Source organism: Euprymna scolopes, chromosome 3, assembly GCF_053919585.1.
Source record: "Euprymna scolopes isolate OS-2025 chromosome 3, ASM5391958v1, whole genome shotgun sequence".
NCBI lineage: Eukaryota > Metazoa > Mollusca > Cephalopoda > Sepiida > Sepiolidae > Euprymna > Euprymna scolopes.
In genome coordinates, this window is record NC_136484.1 from 49,234,716 (window position 1) to 49,261,768 (window position 27,053).

General features: G+C 32.1%; 1 protein-coding gene across 6 annotated transcripts in view; it reads right to left on the reverse strand.

The window, feature by feature from the left end:
• The window catches only part of LOC145254880 (uncharacterized), an 814,065-nt gene that overhangs the window by 27,553 nt on the left and 759,459 nt on the right, over positions 1–27,053 (reverse strand). The window contains exon 1 of one of the 6 annotated variants that reach the window (XM_080113809.1): positions 19,714–20,803. The exons of the other annotated variants lie outside the window; for them this stretch is intronic. The gene's annotated coding sequence lies outside the window, so the exon portion shown is untranslated. Of the gene's footprint in view, positions 1–19,713; positions 20,804–27,053 lie in introns of those variants that run through there. 6 annotated transcript variants of the gene reach the window in all.

Here is a 27,053-nt window from a genome sequence, read left to right on the forward strand (position 1 = left end):
CTATAGTTTGCTTTTTATCAACTACAAACGTAAACATTGTCGATCTAGACTCTAGATCGACGTGAAGTAACTGGTTGCCTATATGAATAAGTGGAATTATTTGAAATCCAGGTACTTATATCATAATATTTTTGCATATTCTCATAGAAAATCATCCTAAATCTTAGTTAGACAACAAATAAATTAATTAATTATTTCAAAAACCTTTTTTTTTTTTTTTTAAATATTTATGTACGTTTTTTGTGCAAGACAAAAAATGTCAACTGTTAACTTTTTGGGAAAATTTAACATTTAAAATTTAATTAAAAATAGTAGAAAAAGTTTTACATTATTCTGTTTTCTATATGATAAAATTCAGGGTTTTATCTTTCTGGAAAAAAAAAGTTACTCAGAAATAATGGATTTTAATAAATGTAATTTCGTTTTAAAAAACAACAACAACTTGATTTTTCGGCCATTTTTGGCGGTGCCTAATATATATATATATATATATATATATATATATATATATATATATATATATATATATATATATATATATATATATAAATAAAAACTCAAATGACCTTGTAACGAGTGATGTAACCCACTTTCTGGTTTACGACATCCGGTGGCGCATACGCGCATAAACATTAACCCATAAAAACGTAAACAAATAAACAAAAATAGCTTCTTTTTCAGATTTTGACCTGCGCACTGAAATATTAATGTTATTATTTCGAAATTATTATTTAACATGGGAAGAGTGGGGGTGTTTTGCAACTATTCTTTATTACAACTATACTGTCGCTATTTTCTTACATCTAAACAACTTTAACCCGTTGACAAACTGACCGAGGACAGAAAAGATGAAGTGTAGTCAGAACAACATCGTGTCGTCCCCGTACGCCAAATCTGAAAGTATATGACCCCACAACAAGGCAGGTTAGTGCGTAACAGAATGCAAGAGAAGAGAGGGACAAAAGTTTTCTTCTTTTTTTTTTTCATTTTTTTTTTTTTTTTTTTGTAATTGTATTTTGATTGAAATTCATCTCACTCCACTTATAGACGTAAGTAAAATAATCGTTAAAAGTGCGTTTTCATATAAGTAAAAGTACACTAGCATTTGAAAGAACGGAATATTAATAAGTGTTCTACAGCCGGAGACCCAGTATGTATGTGTGTTCGAAAAGACTTGGATAACTTTCAAGTTTCAAGTCTACATCAACACGAAAGAAATAAAAGAAAAGAATAAGGACAATAAGTAAAAATAAGTAAAGAAAGAATACTTTCATAGAAATGTTTCTGTTATGTCAAGAAAACTATTTTCTTTATGTCACAAGTGTCACGCTCATACATTAATTCCATAGCTAATACAACATACTGACCCAACGGGTCACGGGTAGTCTAGTATATATATATATATATATATATATATATATATATATATATATATGTGTGTGTGTGTGTGTGTGTGTGTGTGTGTGTGTGTGTGTGTGTGTGTGTGTGTGTGCTTTCATCACACAAAGTTTAGCGAGTAAATTTGCTTGACAATTCAAGTGTTTAAGGAATGGCGCCTGCAAAAGTTCCACATACCTTGTTTAAAATGAATTTGGAAGGAAATCCTTCACTCTATGTTTGTAATGAGATGTTTCTTTTTCTTTCTTTCCTCTTCCTATACCCATTGACAGCTTTACCTTCTCTGTCTTTTTGAATTTTCTAATTTAAGACGTTTTCTTTATTTCTTATTCCTTTTTTTTCCACATCACCGACTGGAACATTAGTTCATACGAATATGAATTTTAGTACAAACCCTTATGAAGTATAGTTTCTTTCCCATCATTTTAAACAGAAGGTATATACTTGTATACAATAGTAAAAAAGGCTTTAAATAATACAAAGGATTGTATATCTATATTGGCGCTTCTACACTATTAGGACGAAATTTTGTAGTCGACAAATGGCGTTTTCAGATAATAAATAAACAATGGTTTCTACCGATTTTTTTTTGGTCAATTCTAATAAATTACAATGGTAGTTTCCAAATTATGCAGTTGAAATTACTTGAATATTACTGAATTGTTAAAAAAAAAACTTTAATCGTGTTAGCAGGTGAAAAATGTCCGCCATCTTGTTTAAACCAAAACGAAAAATTACCTCCCTTTTGAACTTTCCTGTGTCTTACGATCGTTTTCATCAAATTCTATTTTTTATTGTCTTTAATAAATAATTTTCTACCTTATTGATTTTCGTATTGTTTTGATATAATCATCTTAAAAATACGAGGAATACGTGGATACCATTGTTTTCATGTGAAATTCAGTATTACGATTTCCTAAATTTCGTCCTAATAGTGTAGAAGCGCCTTTATATATACAAAAAACCAGTTAATGGGTAGTTACTAAATGCTGAGGCGATCTATGTTTATTTAGAAGCAGCTGTAACTGTTCACTACTGTAGCTTTATCAACCAATGTCCAAGTGAAGAAATTATATATTTAAATTACAAATATTGACCCAACGGGTCACAGGTTGTCTAGTAATAATATAAAAATACTTTAAATGATACGAATGATTTTATATCTATACTAGAGTACACCGTACATTAAAAATGAAAAAAAAAAGAAGATCATGACTTTGTTCCAGTTGAAATGAATGGTTCTTTTTCTTTGAAGAAGTCCCCTGCTTTGATGAGTCTCAAGAACTGATTTCCCCCTAAATCTAAAATGGAAGACTTATATCAAATCTGTTCTTAAGTTAATTGAAAAAAACAAAAAACATGGTTGGATCATTCTAATGCTCCCCAAAGTATCTCACTCCTGACGCATATCTTTTATGGGCAAGAGTCAAATACGTTCTAAGATGGAGAGGTGTTGCCTTATCAGGGTAAGTGTTACTCGAAGAACTCTTTCTTGACAGAGTACAAACACCCACTTTAAAATCTGGAGTAAGAGGTGTCCTCTTCTCTTCTTTGCAGCCTCTTTGCCACAGATATTGCTAGTCTTTCTCTACTCTATTTTTATTTTTAATCTATGGTCCCCACCATATATACATATGGTGGATATATATTTATATATAAAATATAAATGGACGGATATATATTTATTTATATGAAATATACAAATAAACAACTGTTGAATTCTAACCCTTTCTCTACCCACTTTTTTAAATAAGGTTTTTGTGAAGTTTAATTCAATTATTTATGATATCATTGAGTCATTACATTAAAAGTGTTATAATATTAAAAAAAAAAGTTAATTAAAAAACTTGTCCGAACATGAAACTAATGCTAACAGCAGAATAAAACAGGATTTCAAAAAAAAAAGAAAAAGAAAAAGAGTTCTTCGCTATTGTAACGAAATTAAAAAAAAAAACGAAATGAAAATATCCAAAAATTACGAAAAACGATAAGGTAGAAAATTAATTATTAACTAGCATAACCCATTGAAATTCCACGGTAGTTGAAAACATCATCACATAAGAAAACAACAGAATGTCCTTCAATAGAATAATCAGTGTAATGTTAGTTCCGATCAGACCGTAAATTAAAAAAACAAATATTTTTCTAACCAAATATGGAGAACTGCTTGATATATATTATAACAAGAAATAGAACTATAATAAAGCATCATTTTTTTCTAAAGATTATAATTTAATCAAATGGATTTGTTAATCAGTTAATAATAACTATGTCACGATCTTCTCTTGATAATCTGATAATTTGGCACGTAAGTAATAAGATTTAATAGAAACATATGTCAACTTTTGCAATTTTTTCATTATGGTAAAAAAAATGAAATAAACCAGGAAGGAGTGCGATTGGTGGGATTTGGTTAAAGAAAAAAAAAAAAAAGTGTAGGATGTTGGCAAATGATATGGCAACACTTGCAAATATATATATTTCATAAAATATTCTTAATTCATTATGAAATTGAATGTCTGAATTTGTTAGATAAAATAAAGTGATTTTTAGATCATAAATTGCTTCAGCTATTTCCGGGACTGACTTCTTATAGCCCCCTCTTTTAAAATATATATGAAATAAAGTGATGTTTAGATCATAAACTACTTCAGCCATTACCGGAAATTACACCATACAGTCCACTCTTAAAATATATATGAAATAAAGTGATTTTCAGATCGTAAACTGCTTCAGCCATTTTCGTGACTGGCTCCTTATTCTCCTCTCGTTCCCTCCACCCGCTTTTACAATGATATGAGGAGAAATAAGGCACTTGTACAGTATTCTATTTATATGAGAAAACAATGAAAAATCATACTACTTGATGATTTGATGTGATTTTTGGTTTTAAAACTTTTATGGGCGTCATAGGTATGCTTTTCTGTGTTTATTTTCATATGGGTATTATAATGTGCAAGTACGTTATTTTTTGGGTAGATTACTGTACAAGTAGCTTATTTCTTATTTAAAAATGAAACTAATCGATTATTTTACGTCATTTTCGGTTGTGCTAACTTTTCCATACGTCATGACTAAGAGTTTGTTTTTCATATAGGTACTATACTGTAGAAGCACCTTATTTATTATTTAAAAGTCATACTACCTGATGTTTTTACGTGATTTTCGGTCTCAATCACTTTAATGTATGTCACAGGTAAGATTTTCTTTGTTTTTTTATATGGATACTATACTGTACAAGTACCCTTTTCTTGAGTTGATTACTGTAAAAGTACCTTATTTTTTATTTAAAAATGAAATTACTCAATTATTTTATGCAATTTTCCATTGTGCTATCTTTTCTGTACGTTACGGTTAAGAGTTTGTTTTTTTCATGTGTGTGCTATACTGCTGAAGCACCTTATTTATCAGTTATACTACTCAATGATTTGACGTGAGTTTCAGTTTTAATAACTTTTATGTACATCACAGGTAAGATTTTCTTTTCGTTACAGCTAAGAGGTTTTTTTTCATATAGGTATGGATATTACATGTTAACTATTACTAAACAAAGGAAAAGAAAATAATGCTTGCAATCGTTGCTTTGTGATAACAAAACGAATACTATTCCTTCCAACCCCGTCTAAACAAAAACAGAGGAGATAATGCCTGGGGGATTATCTTGTTACCATAAAACAGATATTACTCCCCCTACCCTTGCCTAAAAAAGAAGGTTTGGTAATTCCTGGAAGCCTCCAGAGCACTTAATCGTGTTTTGTCTCCCCCAATACAACCATTATCATGACATGATTTCTGGAATATAATTGCAGTTTTTCCAAATGTATACAGAAATACACTGTTTTATCATAAATTAATTACATAACATCGAAAATTCAGAAAAACATGGACACTGTCCAGCAGAAATTGGCCTAATTGACCCTCACAGAACACCAACAACTAATTGATGTGATGGTTGTGGTTGTGGTAGTGGTGGTGGTTGTGGTAGTGATGACAGCAGTGGTAGTGATGACTGATGGTGGTGGTGTTGTGCTAGAAGTGGTGGTGGCGGCAGTGGAGGTGGCAGCGGTAGTGTAGCCAGAAGTGGTGGTGGTGGTGGTATTGTTGGTGACAGTTGCAGTGGTGGTGACTTCTGTGGTAGTGGTGGCAGTGGTGTTGGTAGTGGTGGTAGTTGCAATGGTGATGACAGTTGCAATGGTGGTGGAGGTGGTGATGGTGTTGGTTGCTGTGGTGGTGGTGGTGACATATACAGTGGAGATAGAGGCGGTGACGGTGGCGGTATATGATCAGAATGTGTTTGCCTTACCAGTGACATAAATTTTATTCTGTTTTATTAATGTTTATTATTAGTCATTTGGAATATTCCACTTTCCTTTTAAAGGATGTCAAGATTATTACATCTGAAGTAACACTCGAGTAGGTAATAATGTTTTCACCTGAAATGCGTTAGAATTTGTACTAATTTCAACATGACATATAAGTAGGTAATAATGTTTTCACCTGAAATGCACAGATTTGAAGGTTCACTAAACAACAAAAGCACTACATGATTTTACTTATTTATTACTTATTAATAATCAGAATGTTTTTGCCTTTTCAGCGTCACCAATTTTGTTTTGTTTTATTTAGCCATTTGGAATATTCCACTTTCCTTTTAAGGGATGCCAAGATGTTAGTAGTCGAAGCGAATTACATATACATATATATGAAAACATTTTTCGAAAACAATTACCAAAAATTAAGTTTGACTAAAGATTTTCCGTTCTCAGAAAATTATTACCTCCCTTTTGTTACCATTAGAACTCTCCAGTTGCTATTTTTGAAAAAAACTCAATTGTCTTCAAAAACTATTTTCATTAATAATTACTTTTTTTTTTACCTTATCGTTTTAATCACTTTTTGGATATGTTCATTACTGTTACATGACAATTCAGTTGATACAATCAGTTTCACTTGAAGTTCAATATTTCAATTTTCGACTTTCACTACAATAACGAAGAAAAATCAAAAAAGCTTAACATGCTGAATGATAACGAAAATAAAATAAAACAGAGTTGTCTCTCTTCTACTAAAATATTTCTTTATATATATATATGATGATTGCAACGTCTTGTCAGACGAGTGCCACTCCCTCAGACACTTAAAATCCATGAGCCCAAATGCCTGAGGGAGTATCTATACAAAGATGATGTTATAAAGTCTTAGTTTTGTACGACAGCTAAGTCTCTCTTTCGGTTCAAAATGTTGAGATCCAGCAACAAGCAAGAGCAAGATAGACAGCCACAAATTAAACTGCAGACTAGCTTAATGCGGGTACTGGTCTCCCGCTTTATGGTTTTTTAAATCAGAGATTTGCTTCTCCTAGAAAGGTTGCCTTCACCATGGCTTACGGGAACCCTCTCCACCCCAATACACATATGCACACACACAAATATACACGGTGCTAGTTGGCCGTTGACCCAGAAAAAGAGTTCATTCGCCCTTTGTAAGGTCTTATTTTTAATCCTTCAGGGAGACTAGCCGCCCTCCTCACCAAACAAATCTGGTGGGGGAACCAGTTTAGTCGCCGGTGACCCGACCATGAGGCAGGTAGTACTGGGTTACATGGTACCAGTAGCATATGACATGACCTGACATATATCAGTAGCATATGACATGACCTGACATATATATATATATATATATATATATATATATATATATAAAATACTTGATTCCTCCAGCCTTGACAGACGTGTTTTAAAAATTCTCTCCAGTGCTTTTTCTTTTAATGATTTGGAATTCATTCCATTTGCGATTTTTTCCAAGGAACTCTGCCTTTTGGATTATTTTGGACCATTTGGAACTTACCCATTGGATTGGAAATTTTTAATCCGTTCGTTTTGGATTTTACCATTCTTGGATTTTTACGCGTCACCGGACTATCCATTCATGTGAAATCTTTTTATCATTTTTCTTTTACCTCCTACTCCCCTTACCTCACCCTTTTTTTTAACCAAGTAAGACCTGTGACTTACTTGTAGTTTCATTAAATACTTTTACATGCAAAATCTGATCCTGCATTTTGCTAATTCCCGCCCTCTGATGAGAAGGAGAGCATTTCTTCGAAACTCCGCGGATTAAAGACTATCCACTTATCTTGTGCTTCCTTTTTAAAATTAAATATGTTTTTAACTCTTTTTCAAGATGTCTTTTAACATGTTTTATTAATCATTTGTTCATATATATATATATATATATATATATAATATAAAAAATGTGCCGGGCAACGCCAAGTAGGCACAGCTAGTTATTAATATAAGAATGGATGTAGGTCACACTTGTTCCACAACTCCATCGTTTATCTGTCAAGCTGATAAGGGATTATTGAGCAACCCATTTTGCTATGTGAAATATTTCAGTGAATGCATGTTCTTATTCTGGCCTTATGTTATTTTAAGTCGCCTGGAGGCCATGGTGTAAAAACCTGTTTATAGTTCTCTTCCAAGAGAGGGCTTAAAAATTAAAAGTATATACGTACAATTGAAGGGTGGATCATACTTTCTAGCCTCAGGAGAAAAACAAAACTGATTAAACATTAGCGATGCTATTAAACAACCACTTTGATTTCATCTGAAAGTTCATGAAGTGTTAAATGAAGGGCGGGCAAACTTTTCAGTGCAAGGGCCACATTAAAAAAAATTCAAATTTTACTGGGCCGCATAGTATATTTTTCAATATAACTGATATATAAAAAAGACAAATAGAGCAAAATAAAGGCCATTCTTTCCTTACTTTGGAACTATTTTTAGTTTTTTTTTCTCCATTGTTTGGTGTAAATATGTGAAAGTTTTAAAGAAGGACTATATATTTTGTAAAAACTGTGAGCATGGCTTGATCGTTTTCCACGTCAAAATTTTTCCTATCATGCTGATGTCAGTAAAAAATATCGGTAAAATAGAATTTTTATTCCACAAATAAAAAAACAAATATCAAACGAAAGAAGGAGGTTTACTCTTGATTGCAATATATATTTTTTTATCTTAAAGCAAAATTAAACTAATGAGATACAAGCTGGTGAAAAAAAGCAAAAATTCAGTAACTTTTAAGAATTTCACTCAAATTTTAGACGGCTGTCGATACCTACAGAAAATAGCCATTTTGTCCGTCTTGTACCTCTCAGCTGTAAAAAAAAAAAAAAAAGCAAGGAAAGAAAGAGAAAGAGAGCAAGCGAGAAGAACAATTTGCTGATTAATACATTCCGATTACACATTACTGAATATAACATCCTTTTGGGCATTCAACATTCAGTATTTGAAGGGCCGCATGAATTCCTTTGGTGGGCCACATGCGGCCCGCGGGCCATAGTTTGCCCACCTCTGTGTTAAATAATGTCCCCAATGATGCTGGGTTAAACAGAGCTGAGAGAAAAAAAAAGATAACGAAATACCACGCACTTATGTACGACATGAAAAAAGAAACTGGAACCTTAGGAAGATCGCCATTATTCCAATAGGAGCAACCGGACCCATGAAAAAAAATTTAAAAAACTACCTGGCAAATATACCCGGTGAACCAAATGCAAGAGAAAATTGCACTTCAAAGGACAATTAGAATCTTAAAATAATCTCTCGGTGGAAATGTGTGAGATAGTGGTTGAATGTTTGGCATCCGGCAAGATGCCCCATCCCCAGGTAGAACTAAATAAGAAAAAAAAAAAAAATTCTTCTTACATAACTGAAAATAATAAATCTCTTTACTTCTGTATTATCATCATGAATAATATAAAAGTAAAACAACTTATCATATAGCCATTTAATTTATGTATTTATGGTATATACTAGTGATGGGACGATTCCAATAGTTTCCCCGATTCCGATAGAATTACTGATTCCATACTAAATTTCCGATTCTGATACAATTATCGATTCCGATTCTGATTCTTTATAAATCTCTAATTAATTAACTATAAAAGTATTATTTAGTTCCAATTACTGTAAAAACACATCTTAAATGTGCTTATATTTTCTCAAACGTAAAACACACTTGTGAGGGGGTGATCTAGAGATTGTAGTCTTACTGGAAGTTTAAATCAATTAATATTTGTTATTTTGTTATTACTTACAAGCAGTGGAAGATTTTTGTTTAACTAAAATCAAATAAAAAAAAAGATAACTTAAGGAATCGGTTTTGGCATCGGAAACTAGGCCTCCATTTTTCCGATTCCGCTAATGATTCCGATACCCCAAAAAGCTCTGATTTTTCCGATTTCCGATTAATCATCCCAACACTAGTATATACAAACACACTATAAAAATTAACTGCAAAGAGAGAGTTACTATTTCACTAAATGCTCACAGAGATATTAATGATATTAGAGAGTGGTTGAATCAACATAGAGTTAGAAGGTCAAGAGAAATGCATAAATAGCTAAAGGAGAGATAGATGACTTGTTCAGTTAATTATAAATTATCGATAAGTAGAACAATTCTGGTAGTTTTTTTTTACAAACCGAACTCGATTCAAGATCTAAACTATATTTTAGTGGCTTGGGGTGTGTCGATGAATTATTATTAGAATAATCAAAGGATCTGGAAAATGGTCAATTCAGCAAGTTCCTGGAATCATAATGATGACAATCTTCTGTCTAATAAAACAATGGAATTCTGCATCTAGTCTGGTGCACTACAGCATCTGCTGTGGTTATACAGTTTGAAGCTGGAATTGGCTCTTTGGATGCAGGCCTGGGCAGGTGATAAAGAGCCCTAATTTTACGCCATTACCAGAGTCCTCCTTTCGGCGTTGCAAACTACAGGAGTTGCTGGAAAAGTGTTGCAGTGGTTCACCATCTGCCTATCGGGATTCCAAACCTTGGCCTTTCCCAATGCATCCACAAAACAGTGGAGCTATTTGGCTATAGTTGGTAGAAAATTTGAAAATATTTCCAATTTTGATGAATCAACGCTGCCGGAAAATCTATACAATAAACTTTTGTCATATTTTCGCAAGTTATATTTACATTTAGTTTCAGATCTCTATATGCAACAAGATTTATTTATTTATTTTTACAAAGAAGTTACCACTTATGAAGGCCCAGAGGCCACTCGAGGATAAGGATTAATAAGCATACAGTGGTCAATGGGACAATGTTGTAGTAATTGTTAGTAATGGAAATTTGGTAAATTGGATTACTTAAGGAGAACGGCTCATCAAGAACTTGTTTACGTTGGACTTGAAGGCGACTATATTGTAGTCAGCCAGAAAGAAGAGAGTTCCACAGGTGTGCGGTTCTAAGAAAGAAATGTTTGTTCATGGAATCTACGTTTAGGTTTATGCACAGATAAAGAGTGGGGGAAATTATTGATAATGTTTGCAGCTAGACAAGTGTTTCTTGTGAAAGTTTGGTCAGGGGCGACCGCAGATTGGAGCTCAGATGAGCACTTGCCACGAAAATAAGGATAAAGCAGAGACAGGCTCGCATCGTCTCTTCTGTGAGAAAGAGGTTGCATCCTCCACTTGGCTACGAAGTCTATTTTGAACTCTGTCAAGGCAGGATAAGTTCTTTCTAGCAGCTTTTGTCCAGATGTGGCAACATTACTCCATCCTTGGACATACCTGGCTCTTATATAGATAGAGAATTGCATCAGTGAAATATCTATTTGATCGATAGAAGGATCCCACCATTTTCCCAGCGACCTTAGCAACAGATTTGATGTACGTGTTCCATTTCAGATCAGGAGTCATGGTCAAGCCCAGGAGCTTGTCAAAACATGGAGCCTCCTCAAGATGAGAGCCATTCATTTCAATTGATACCAGATGGGGATCAGAAAATTAATGCTGTAAAGGCAGAAGCTTGGTTTTAGGTGCATTAAAAGTAACCAGCCACCTCTTTCCCCATTGTACCACATGTTCAAGATCAGAAAAGAGAGAATCAGAGAGAACTTGGTCGTTTACGGTCTTTGATGTACTGCCATAGATGGTAGTGTCATTTGAAAGTGTTCCCATGGAACAGTTTCATTAAGTTTAACTGCTGCACATTAACATTGGACCATCATGTGTGCCTACCAGAAATTACAAACCTACAAATGTTCCACCATAGGACACTATTTATTTTGCAATACAATAGTTAATCATACCCATACTTTACTACTAGGTGCCTTCAATAAGTTTCCAGACTTTTTTGTACAGGCATTTAAAATTGTTGTAGACTCTTTTAAATTTCAGTATGTCATTGCTGTACATCTTATGAAATGACTGACCAATTTTTATGATTTCACGTTCAAATAGACATCTGTAGCAGGAATTGGAATACACTCTACTAAAGCCTGTTTGCCACAGCTGGTGAATTCTAAAAATACAATCTGGATGCGAGGACATTTTAGAAGGATGCTATGCAATAAAATTCTGTTTTAAACTTGGAAAAAATGCCACAAAAACGTATGGAATGCTTCAGACTACTTTTGGATCATCTTGCATGAATCGAGCATAAGTTTTTGAGTGGCATAAGAGATTCAAGGAAGGCAGGAAATCTGTGAGGAATGATGAGAAATGTGGGAGGAATAAGGAAGTACGAACACCAGAGCTAATTGGCCAAATAAAGAATTTCACGGATAAGGACTGCTGTGTGTCTATAGAGACAATAAGTGTACAGTTTGATGTCAGTGTGCGAACTGTACTTACAATTATTCATGAGGAACTGAAGATTTGGAAGATTTGTATAAAGTTTGTCCTAATCCCAAGGGTGCCAGAGAAGATCAGAAGATGTTGTAACAGCAGGGAGATGGTTGAGCCGATCAATTCAGATTCCCCAGTTCTTGATGCTCTGTGACCTGCGATGAAAGCTGGATCTAGAGCTATGACCAAGAGATCAAGAGACAAAGTTCCCAGTGGAAGCATGCTGGCTCTCCCAGACCCAATAAGGCCAGACAGAGTAAATCCACCCAGAAACTGATGATGATCTCTTTTTTTTGACAGCACGGACATGATCTACATACACTGGGTTCCTACTGGACAGACAGTCAACAAGGAATACTATGTTGAGGCTATAAAGGAGTTCAGGAAGAGACTCAGTTGGAAGAGGTCAGCACTGTTCAAATCGGGTCAGTGGCATTTCCATCAGGAGAATGCACCAGTTCACAACTCCATCCTTGTCACAGACTGTTTGACCAAAATGGGCATCAAGACAATTTCTCAACCTCCCTATAGTCCAGACCTTGCTCCCTGTGACTTTTGGTTTATTTTCTGGCTGCTGTTATGAGACAATTGAGGAAATAAAAGAGGCTGTGACCAGGGTCGTTGACATGCTCACACAAGAGGACTTCCAGTTGTTGGAATGGTACAACAAGTGCATTGTAGCCGGAGGAGATTACTTTGAAGGGGACTAGAGGTTCATCAATAAAAGTGCCCATCTGAAAAAAGTCTGGAAACTTATTGAAGGCACCTCGTATGTTCCTATTGCTGCATAAGTGAAATATCGACTATAACGACAGAGCATGAAGAAGCTCAATGTTTTTGTAAATGAAATGTTTAAGAACTCTTCTTTTGAGATATCAGAAAGAGGCTAAATATTAACTGATCTGTTAACAACGTTATTTTTAAAAAAAAACGAGATTAATATGGTTTGGACATGTTTTCCCGCAAACAGACTTCAGCCATGTAAAATCATATCAAGGAGATTTCATTCAAGAAAAATGAAAAAGACAATAACCAAAGGAATAGGTTGATCCGATAAGGTTTGAGACAGACGTAATAATTATCTAGAACAGATGAAACTCTACAAAGTGAATAATGAGATTTAGACAGGATTCGAATATGTCTAAGAATAAGCACCGTTTATAAGCGTTGTCACATTAACCGATTGCCTACTGAGAATTTTATAATTAATAGAGGTTGAAATACTTCCTTCCTCTTTCGTATATACAACATAATCACATTGACACATTCTCGTTAGATTATCAAAGTTAAGCAACGTTCAGTCTGGTCAGTACCAGATGGTTGATCATTTGGTTGGTGCAAAAATAATGTCGTTTTTTTGACGGTCGACTTCAAATAAAAAGAAACGACATTATTTTTGCACCAGCATAATACTAGGTGCTGTATGTAAGAGGATATTGACACCTCCCTGCAAGAGCTGTAAAAACATAATGTTGTCATCTCTCATGACGGGGATATACATGCGACTGGGGACCACTTGTGAATGTCATACTCCTATGAAACTTCCTCCTTTGGAGGAAGCCATTTCAGTCCGCCTAGGGTTAGTTTTACTTCTGTACAATTCCCCTTTCCCTATTGTGGGCATTATACCATATCTTCTTGTATTTGATCCGCAACATGTGCATAGTAACTTAAATAAATCAAGTGAATAATGAATTTGAGATTCTCCTTCATCATCATCATCATCATCATCATCATCATCATCATCATCATTGGTTTAACGTCCATTTTACATGCTAGCATGTCTTGGACAGCTTTAAATTGACTTCCAAATTAATCTATCTCTGGCCAGGTCTTTATTTGCCCTTCTTTCTCTCAAGTTCATTCTTATCACTTCCTTTCATGTTTTCCTTGGCCTTTCCCTATGAACTGGATCTGCTACCTCAACTCTTCTACATCTAATAACTCAAGAACCATCATCCATTCTTTCAACATAGCCATATCATTAAAGTCTACACTTTTGCACATATCTCTCTACATTGTCTACATTTAATCTTCATCTGAAGTCATCAGAACTGAGCCTGTTTTTAAGACTTACATTACACATCCATCATATCATTTTTATATATTTACTCTCCATGCAACTCATGTCTTCAACCCTCACTGGCCAAGTTTCGCTTTCATATATCATCATTTAATTATGGTTTATTTAGAATCGCCTAGGATTCTAATTTCCACAAACTATGTAAGCTACTCATACAAAAATAAAAGTAAAACGTTGCCTAATATTGTAATTTGAAGTGAAACAGTTCAACATAGGATAAAGTCAGAGGAAAAAAATATGGTGAGGCTGAGGATCGAACTCACAGCCAGTGTTTTGTGAGTTCTATGAGGAAAACCAATAGATCGATGCAGTAAGTTGATATTGGGTTCATCCCGGGCCCAACTCTCTTCCTAAGTTACATCAATGATCTTCCAAATCACATCCTTACATCATTCGTAGACATTTATGCTGACGACACCACCATCAAAGACCGTAAATGACTAAGCTCTCTCTGATTCTCTCTCCTCTGATCTTTAGAGCATTGTACAATGGGGAATAAGGTGGCTGGTTACTTTTAATGCGTCTAAAACTAAGCTTCTATCTTTACATCATCAACGCTCTGATGCCCATCTCGCATCAATTGAAATGAATGGCTCTCATCTTAGGGGTCTTCATGTTTTGATAAGCTTGTGGGCTTGATCTTTATTCCTGATCTGAAATTGAACATGTATATCAATCCGTCGCCAAGTTCGCTGGGAAAATTGTGGGATCCTTCTACCGCTCCAGTAGATATCTCACTCCTGTCCTGATGCAATTCTCTACCTATATAAAAGCCAGGTAAAGCCAATGATGCAGTACTGTTGCCACATCTGGGCTGGAGCTGCTAGAAGCAGCTTATCCTTCCTTGACAAGTTCAAAACAGACTTTGTAGCTTAGTGGGGGATGCCCTTTTCTCTTCTCTGCCACCTCTTTCCCATAGGAGAGACGTTGCGAGTCTGTCTCTGCTTTATCGTTATTTACCATGGCAGGTGCTCGTCTGAGCTTCAATCTATGGCCCTCCCTTGCCAAACTTACATGAAAAACACTCGTCTAGCCAGAACCACTACCAATAGTTTCCCACACTTTTTATCTGTGCCTAAACCTAAATATAGATTCCATTAGCAGATTTTCTTTCTTAGAACTGCATGCCTTTAGAACTCTTTTCCATTGGCTTACTTCTTAGGTGACTACAATCTGATTGTCTTCAAGTTCAATGCAAACAAGTTCTTGATGAACCGTCCACCTATGTAATCCAACTCACAAAAATTCCACTACCTATGTTAAAAACGCTATAATCACATTGACTATAGTATACCCATTAACCCTTATCCTCGAGTGGCCTCCTTAAGTGGCGATTCCTGTGGAAAAAAAAAAAAATTGAAAATACTAACCATTCATGTTATTTGTCTTTCAAGTGAAAAATAGATCATAGGCCATTCAGAATCACAGACTGTCAAAATAATATTGCTTTATTTAAATATAAAATTATTCAAATTCGCCATTGTGTTAATTTATCAAGATGTTGACAAAGACACTTGACTGGCAGCTTAACATTGTTTTCATGTTTTTATGCCGTTATCATGACAACAACAAAAAAAAAAACGAAAAAAAAAATCAGATGTGGGAGAGTAATTTAAAGAGAATGAATAAATTATTTTAATCTAAAAACCGAATTAAGAAAGTTAAGTTAAAAAGAAAATTCGGATGCCTTTTATAATGAATTATAGTGGACAATTACACAGTAAATTACAACGCCATTTGCAAATTTCAATGTTAAACAAACTGTACAATTTCATTGGATAATCATCTATTTTCATTATCCAATGAAAACGAATGGTGGATATCTTTAAGTGATATTGCTAAAAGATTTATCAGGTCAAATAGAATATGTAATCAATGAAATCGATTAGAATACAGATCCCAAAATTTTTTCTTAATTCACTAGGTAGGTGTAATAAAATATCAATATTTTAGCTGCAATGCTATGGAGGTCTTTCCGTGAATCTGACTGACTTGTCTTTATATATTAGAAGATAAGTGATTTTCCATATATTACATGAATGTAAACACAGAAATATCCCTGAACTCTACACTAATATGAGAGGCGTATGTTTGTTTATTGTCTGTCAGTCTGTCTGACCACCATTTTTAGGCCATTTGACTTAGGATCGTCTAATTTCGTAGAAATGCAGGTTGTAGTTAGAGGGTCATATCTATCGTTTTTCTTATAAAGGGACAATGAGGAAGCATACTGCATCCAACTAAAATCAAATTTTTTGCCTCTGATCTTAATGTCATTCACGATCCTCTGATAATGGTTTAACTGAACAAAATTAACCTTTTTTAAAACTCAATCATTTCCATTAAGTAATTTTTTTTTTTTTTATTATTTTCACTTAATTTTCAATATATAGCACTGTCTTCAGTATTTTCCAATATTTTTGGTGATCCAAGCGGCTAGCATTTATAAAAAGGTCTAAAGATGTCAGTATGATATAACTATTCTAGGATGAGTTATTACAACTCGTGGTAAATATATAAAAATATGTTCAAAAAAGGAAAAAAAAAAAAGATGAGCATGCCAAGTCCCCCTATACAAGTGAAAAAATTACTTTCACCATGACTAATGTTTGTGAAAAAAATTTCAAAACATCCAAAGTGTAGTTATTGAGAAAAGTGCGAACAAATGAACGGATGAACGATTTGGGGGCAATTTTACTTTTATAATGTCCCTTAGGGACGCAACCAGAGTTAGTCTGGAAAATCCATTCTGACAAAAATTTACTTTCACCATGACTAATGTTTGTGCAAGAAAAGAAAAATATCCAAGGCGTGGTTATTGAGAAAAGTACGAACAAATGAACGGATGAACGATTTGGGGGTAATTTTACTTTTATAATAGTCCATAGGGGGGCAACCAGAGCTAGCGTGGAAAATCCATTTTGGCAAAAAAAGATTTTCCACCATGACTAATGTTTGTGCAAAATTTAAAAAATTCCAAAGCATGCTTATTGAAAAAAGTGTGAACAAACGAACCGATAAACGAACGAATGGAAGTGAATTACTAGGTCCAATCTCTCCTTTGTCAGGGGACCAAAAATTAAAATGACTCGTTGGGTCATTCATTTAGTTTGGATTAAATTATTCGAATTAGGAAAAACTGTATTTGCAGAGTTAGTTAAATATGAATAAATAATTTTTTTTTACAAAGGAGTCCCCTCTTATCAAGGCCCAGAGGCCACACGAGTATAAGGGTTAATAAGTATACCGTAGTCATTAGGACAACAGCATAGTAATCATTTGTAGTAAAAATTTGATAAATTGGATTATTAAGGGGAACGGCTTATTAAGAACTTGTTTACTTTGGACTTGAAGACGACCATATTTTAGTCAGCTGGAAAGCAGGCAAACAGAACAGAGTTCCACAAGCGGGTAGTTCTAAGAAAGAAGCTTTTTTCATGGAATCCACGTTTAGGCTTAGGCAGGGATAAAACATAGGGGAAATTATTAACAGTTGTTTCAGCTAGGCGAGTGTTTTTTGTGCAAGTTTGGCAAGAGGAATCATAGAGTAGAGCTCAGACGATCACTGCAATGAAAATAATGATAGAGTAGAGGCAAGTCTCTTTCTGCTCGCTATAGCTCTCTTCCTTCTCTTTCTCTTCATCTCTACACCTATCGATTAAATAATATTACTAACTCATGTGATATTCTCTTTTGTTTATAATGGACTATTGTAATCTTTTTAATCTTTTCTTTCTTTATTATAAGACTATTAATAAACAGAAGGGAAAAGAGTGTGAGTGACGGAAGAGAGAATGATAGATATTGTATAAATAAGCAGTGTAGAAGATATCACCATATAGTGAGAGAGGGTGAGAATTATGAAGATAATTAAAATGGAAAATTATATATTTTTCTCTATCAGCCTGATTTTTTGTTGACATGTGTTCGCATAGATGATACCATTATTAAGAGAAACAGTTAATTTAAATCCATGGGGCTGGGAATAAACAAAGAAAATCTTAAATGTAAAACGGGTTCTATTTTGTGGTTGTCTTTGGTTATTACCAGTGCTGTGGACTAATCTACCCGATTATTTAATGGTACTACCTATGTAAATATGAGCGTCAATGATATAATGTCGGAAAAATTTTTAATGTGAACTCTCTCTCTCTCTCTCTCTCTCTCTCTCTCTCTATATATATATATATATATATATATATATATATATAGAGAGAGAGAGAGAGAGAGAGATTAGATCATATCTTGATAAAAGAATGCCCGATATTATATATAATACATTAATATAATATAATATAATATAATATATATAATATTTTAATTTTCATCATTTTATCTTGTTGTATATATATATATATATATATATATATATATATATATATATATATATATATATATATATATATATATATATATATAAATTCAAATTTTTTTCCAAATTTGCAAGTTGAAAAATTCTGTAAACTTAAAGGTATATGATAATCCTAACCTGATAAAAAAGCTCAATAACCAAGATAGAGCATTGATATATATAAAAAAAATTTAATTTAAATTGTGTAAATTAGAATTTAAAACAAATTCATTATTCGACAGGAAATACAAATTGAAAACTTAAAAATCTTTCTTATTTGATGAAGTTTCAAATGGATCTTATCCTCAGAGGAAACTGGTTAACAAAATGATATTAATAGTCACGCAATAATTTTTGCTCATTAGAAAATAAATTGAAAACTACAAATTATGAAAAAAGTCATATTTGTAAGAAAGTTTATAATAATGCAGAAATGTATAGGTTAAAAAAATATCCCCAAAAAGTCAAGGCTCGATGAAGAAAAGTTTAAATTGGTGCAAAAATAATGTCGTTTTTAATCATATATATATATATATATATATATATATATACGCCAGAAAACGACATCATATGTATATATACGCCAGAAAACGACATTATATATATATATATATATATATATATATATATATATATATATATATATATATATGCACACACACACGCCAGAAAACGACATTATTTTTGCACCAACCTAATCTCTCTCTCTCTATCTCTCTCTCTCTCTCTCTCTCTCTCTCTCTCTATATATATATATATATATATATATATATATGTATATATATGTATATATATATATATATATATATAAGAAATAAAAAGGAAAAGGGAATAATCTCTCTCTCTCTCTCTCTCTCTCTCTATATATATATATATATATATATATATATATATATATATAAGAAATAAAAAGGAAAAGGGAATAACGTGTTTACCATATACAAGCAAGGGTAAATGAAACGCAGACACCTCTGTCTGTACAGTTTAATTGCATCTATATTTTTCACTACTTAATTCTATATTTGTGTGTATGTGTGCGCGTGCGTTTGTATGTGTTTATATAGGCATTTTTGTATAATTAATGTTTATGTATGTATGTTTTATTTATGTGTATGTATGTGTACTTTTTTGTGCCTGTGTGCGCACATATGTTCTTATTAGGTAGCGTGATAGATATGTATGCTTTTTTTTTCTACGTGGAAACATCCGTGAAAAGAATGGCTTTACTCACAATCCAGAAGATGTAATCCAACCAAAGGAAAATCCTTAGATCTTTAGTTGTAACATGTCCTGCAATTACTATAATAAATCCATTCAGCAGACATTTGAAAACCAGTTTTAATCCATTTTAGAAAAATTATTAAAGGAAATTAAAAAAAAAAATTATTTTTCTCGAATGTTTCTTGTTTCCCATCTTTTTTTATTTCGATTCCTTTTCAACACGGTTGATGAGATACTTCTCGTCCAAAAGTGATAAGTTTGAATCTCCATCCACAAACTATCTTAAAACTGACAAATAAATGAGATTCTCATTTTACAAACGACAGTTTTATCCAAATTGCTTGATTATAAAATGTGTTTTTTTCTTTTCCTTTTGTTTTGTGTTGTTTTTCTTTTTTTTTCATTTTTCTTTCTTTTCCTTTTTTTCCCCTTCCTTTTTAACTGTGTCTTCGCATTCCTATGAGAGATTTCTTTTTGTCGAACTTTGATATATCACGTTGAAGTTTCAAAATAATAAATCATAATATTAAAAAAAAACAAACGAAAAAAAAACTCACCATAACTTTTATGACAATTGCTGTATCGACGGTAACAATAGCCCCAGATATATCCCTAAAATTAAGATTGACTCAAGATATTCGAAGTTATTTTAAAAAGTATGACATTTTCTTTCTTAGTTTTTACATCTAGTCTAGTATTCTGAAGTTTAAACTAACATTTTCATTTGGTCTGTCATGTTTAAGTTGAAAATAGTATTTTGAGTCCTATTGTCACATGTAAGTTGGAAATAATAATTTCTTTCTTCTTTCATACATAATTTTAAAATACCATTTTCTTTGGTCGGTCATGTTTAAGTTTTAAAATGGCATTTTTATCGCTAAATCCGCAAACTGAATGGACACATAATAAGGATTTATCGATTTTTGTTTTATTGGATCCGCGTGTTGTCGCCATTGGCCAGCGTATGTATTGTCTGACTGACTGGATTGTCTAACTGTCGGGTCTACCTTCACGTACAGGTGGTTGCTCCATCACCATGTTTCGCAGGTAGAGGGATAGGTAGATGAGTGGGTGGGGGTGAAGCGAAGAGTTGTCTGCGTAATTGAGAAAAGATAATGTTTTTGTTTTCACCTTCCGTACTCCCTTCATCTCCTCTTGCCTCCGGGAATCAGAGATTGTGAGACGATGATAAAGAAAAAAAAAAAAAAAAAAGAAAGAAGATTATATAGAAAGAAAGAAAGAAGATTATATTATATTAAATTAATAGGAAATGAAGATGTTTTTAACTAAGATTTGAAAATTTAAGACGAAAGATGAGGACTGACAGACAGACATGGAAGCAAAATAATAATAATAAAAAAAAAAGACAGAGGGGTTGTTGATTGACCCTTCTTTTCAGTTATATCGGATTGGATATTTATTTATTTAATTAATTTATATCTTAATAAGTTAGAATATTTAAACTTAAAAATAGTAATTATTTTAGCTTTTATTTTGTTCCTCTATATACACATACATGCATACATACATACATACATACATACATACATACATACATACATACATACATACATACATACATACATACATATAGACGCGCACACAAGATATACAGATATACCCGCACAGACACACGCACATAAGTATATGTACATGTGTAGATTGTGTTTTAAATTTTTATTAATTTATATATTAATGTATTATTATTATTATTATTATTATTATTATTATTATCATTATTATTATTATTATTATCATTATTATTATTATTATTATTATTATTATTATTATTATTATTATTATTATTATTATTATTATAGTTTTTTATTGTGATTCATAATTATTATTATTTACCTATTTCATTTCTTTTATTTTCTTTTATTAAAACTTATTAATTTTTTAAATTAAGTTTTGGTATATAAAGAGTGTATTTTAATCTAAAAATTTTCGAAGGATTTTCCAAAGAATTTTAAAATTCACCTACGGCCACCTTTTAATTTCTAGAGTTTGATAGTCTTTTCCAAAATTATATAGTGTACTTTTTTAGGAACTTTATTTATCCTTATAAAAACGTCATTTCTTAGTATTTTAAGTATGTAATTTAGATTATATTATTGGGACTCTTTAATTGGATTTTTTCTAATATATGTTAGGGAATAAAACTATTTAAACCGATATATTAAGTACGAATGTAGTACTGCAGAAAGTATATTAGAGAAATAATAAGAGCTTGGGTATTAATTTTATTGAGGGTGTTCTAGTAATATAGGTTAGCTTGGTATGATTATGGAAAATTGGCATTTTAGGCTTCTTTAGTTGTTAATGGTAGATTTAAACAAATGGGATACTTAATTATATGGATGTATTAGGTATATTACTCATACAACGACCCTTATCTAGATTCAATTATTCTTTTAGATATCTTTCTACCTGGAATATATATATATATATATATATATATATATATATATATATATATATATATATATATATATATATATATAGGTAGATGACGTTGCAATCATCATATATATATACATACATATATATATATATGTATATGTATATATATATGTATATATATACATATATATGCATATATATGTATGTATATATATATATATGTATATATATGTATATATATATGCATATATATATATGTATATATATATATGTATATATATACATATATATATGTATATATATATGTATATATATATATGTATGTATATATATGCATATATATATGTATGTATACATATACATTATATATATATGTATATATGTATATATATGTATGTATACATATACATTATACATTATATATATATGTATATATATGTATGTATACATATACATTATATATATGTATATATATGTATATATATGTATGTATGTATATATATATATATATATATATATATATATATATATATATATATATATATATATATATATATAAAGACGCCTACACGATTTTACCATAAAGCATCATCGGACTCAATGTCATAACTAATACATAATTGTTTAAATACAATATGTATCCAGCTAAATGTTTAGGTTTCGATTCTAGTTGATGACACCCAAGTCATATTTCTTTTTAAAACTTTTTAAATCACTATAATATATTGGCTACAATATAATAATCAATAAATAATTGGCTCTATAACAATAAATACAAAATCTTCATAAATTAAAATATCATATTTAAGTGTATTTTACGACCGGGCACCACCTGGCGGTGTGCTCGTATGTTTTAATTTTCTTCAGAATCGATCAATTGAAATGTTGGAATGTCTGCTACTCCTAATGATGAATACACATGCAGTTGACCTTTACACAAATCTTTATTGAAAGTCATGAGAGAGTTAAGAAGAAAATTGCAATACGATTTCACATGAAAGAACTCGGTGCGATATTTCTTTTATTTTAAGATGGCGCTAACAAAAGAAAAGATAAGTTTTGCATATATAATGGTCACTTGTTCAGTGCATGTGACAAGAATAGAAATATGATATAATGATATATCAATACAAATAGTAGTTCAAAATATCTATATCTATAAATGGTATGCAGCACCAAGGGAAGTAATTCAATATCACCATTTATCAAGGCCTGGAGGCTACTTGAAGATAAGGGTTAATGGGTATACATTAGTCAATGTGATTATAGCGTAATAAACATAAGTAGTGGAAATTGTGTTAATTGGATTACTGAGGGGCACAGTTCATCAAGAACTTTTTTACGTTGGACTTGAAGGCAATCAGATTGTAGTCAGCTGGAAAGCAGGCAAACGGAAGATAATTCCACAGGCGTGCAGTTCTAAGAAAGAGGCTTTGTTCATGGAATCTGCGTTTAGGTTTTTCCACAGATGAAAAGTGTGGGAAATTATTAATAGTGCTTTTGGCTAGACGAGTAATATATATATATATATATATATATATATATATATATATATATATATATATATATATATATATATATATATACTCGGGTTTTTTTTATATTCAAAAGTAATGGACTAATGAATTCAACGAGGTTGTTAGATAGTGCTCAATAAAAAGAGCTGATAATACTTGTTTATTGTTATATAAACATGCTCACATCCCGCTGCTACAAATAGCCACTTGTTTCAATCAAACAACAGATATCATCAGGCAGCGACTTGACTGTTTGATTGAAACAAGTGGCTATTTGTAGCAGCAGGATGTGAGCATGTTTATATAACAATAAACAAGTATATATATATATATATATATATATATATATATATATATATATATATATATATATATATATATATATATATATATATATATATATATAACACCAGGAGCAGCCGATATAGAAAAAATATATTTTGTCAGAAGTGAATTAAAATTACAAATTCATTTTTTTTTTATGTCCTCTACAGAAAGTGAGACATCAGCAAGTCATGTGTGGGTTTCTGTGGAACGAACTGGATTCAAACTCGGTACACTCAGGTTTTCAATTCGCGTCATTAACCACTCAGTCATCGTCACTCTCCCCAAGTGACAAAGTCATATTCTAACATTATATCAACTTTATTTCAAATCTTTGCTCAACCAGTAAAAGAAAAGTGCTTGTAAAGAAATTATTGAATGCTTATGTCTTGCCAGGGAAAGTGTTAGATGATGAAAATCCTTGAAGTATTATGATGACGTCACAAAAAATAATATTATAAATCCATAATAAGAGAATGTCATTATAATCGTATGTACACAAAATAGAATTGGAATTTCGTTAAACTGGAAGAGTTTGCACCACCACCACCACCACCACCACCATCATCATCATCATCATCATCATCATCATCATCATCATCATCATCAGCAGCAGCAGCAGCAGCAGCAGCAGCAGCATCTATATATTAATACCATAGTACCTTTAACATACGTCACAGTTTCCAGATTATAAATCATTGGATTAGGAGATACTATTTATTAAAAAAGAGGATATAAGGTAATAACATACTACAAACATTATATTAGTATTTAGATAAGCTAATTTAATGTTCGTTATCACTTTCTATCCTCCTTTTTAATAAATAGGATCTCCCGATCACCGAAGACACAATGTAAAAAAAAAAAAAAAAAAAATTAAAATTAAAAAACAATATGATGTCGCTTTTGGGTCGTTTAGGAAACTAAAATATACTTTCTTAGTCTTCTGACGGATCGAAAGATAGTATCTCTTCTGACTAAAAATGGTAGAATGATATCGAGGGGTTTCTGTTCGCGTCGGGCGTCCATACAATGGAAATATGTCACAGGATATTTGAGATAAACTGTAATAATCAGATATATTCTGACACTACATTAACCCGATTATTTAGCTAGGAACTTTTACAGTTTTAACAAAAGAGCTACAATAATATTGCTGGGTCTTCATTCACGTTGAACGTCCACAGAATGCCCAAGAGCAATATATTATATATGAAAGATGCTGCTGTGGAGTTTTCACGGATCTTGCTAGTTATTATTATTATTATTATTGTTGTTGTGTCTGCACAAATAATTAACAAGAACACGAAAGTAAAGGTATACAGTAATACATTAGGAAGAAAAGTTATATACATATTTACATGTGTTCAGATATAATTCAGTTGGAGATATTCCGGCAGGTGGCGTGTTGCATGTCTTACTGGAGGCAGCATAAGCGTCTTGCCTATTTGACGGTCGTTGTCGGACTCTCCCAGTATTGGTGATTGATACCCTTATATATCTCACTCACCCGCCTATGTTAATTAGTGGGCGTCTCCACAACAATTATTATTATTATTATTATTATTATTATTATTATTATTATTATTATTATTATTATCTATATATTAATATGATAGCGTGTGTGTTCTTTTGCGTGTCACGCTTACGTCCAGGTCGTTTTATTGTTATGTTTTTCTATTTCTTGTAATAAATAATTTTACCAAGAATTCTTCATAAGTTTTGGTTTCGGTTTCGACTATAGCTGATGAACTCAAGTCATATGGATAGATTCATTTGTTTTTGAAATCACAACTTTATAACATATAAAAATTAATAGAACATTAGCTCTATAATAATATATACAAAATATGCAAGAATTAAAATATCATATTTAAGCATACTTCACGACCGGGCTACGCCGGGCGTTCGTGCTAACTTAGATAAATACTTTTGCAGTTTTAACAAAAAAAGCTACGATAATATCAGAACGTCTCCATTTACACTGAACATCTACAGAATGCCAACATCAATATATTACATTTGAATAAGTCCCCTGTGGAATTTCCACAGGTCCCGCTAGTTATTATTATTATTATTATTATTATTAGGGAGTAAGTTCATGTGCTGAAGTGTCACCATATTTGTAATCAAAGTCCGCATATCGATGCCAGTAGGCAGAGGATAAAGGCAATGTTCATTTGTGCACCAAGTTGGTAGCTGTTCTGAGAGAAGATTCATTATGCAATTTCTGATTGGCTAAATTCTGATAATAGCAAACCAATCAAAATTGAGTATTTGCTTCAATCAGTACCAAGAATTTAAGTAAATATCGAATGCATGTTGTTGTTGTTGCTGCTGCTGCTGTTGCTGCTGCTGCCGCACATCATTTATTCATTTGATATAAATCAGATGATTTTTGCTGGCATTCGTTTCCTTGATATCTTTCTAGTTAGAACTCTTACTAGAAAGATATTGAGTACCTACTAGAAGGACCACGTGAAGGTTGCCAACATCCTTAAGTGAAAATGTTTCTGTGGAACGAATTGGATTCAAACTTTACGCATGCAGGTTGTTAGTCCATGTTGTTAATGACTGAATCACTTTCATCTCTCTGTTGTTGTAGGGACTACTGCTGCTGCTGATGAGTTAGAAATTTCTTTTCTGCATTGTTGTTGCTGTAGCTATTACTACTACTACTACTACTACTACTACTACTACAAATTTGCAAAACTTGAAAATATTTTGTGGTCGCTTGATGTAAACTAGTAACAAACAGCCATTATGATAGATATAATTTAGATGAGAATGATATAAGTCATCAGCTATTGTTCAATCACCAAAGTTAAGTGACGTTGAGCCTGGTCACTATTAGATGGGTGACCACTTGAAAATACCAGGTGCTGTATGTGGAAGCGACACTTTCATGAAAAATAATAACTTCGATAAGATATTGTAGACTAAGAACGGCATATACAGGTGATCAGAATTTGTAAAATATCCATTTTGTCTGTTAATATTTATCAAGAATAAATATTTTCTGATAAAGGACAGAGGACAGTCTGAAATATTAAAATTATAATACTAACACTTATTATTTACACGCTTTTATGTTTTTCACCTAGCA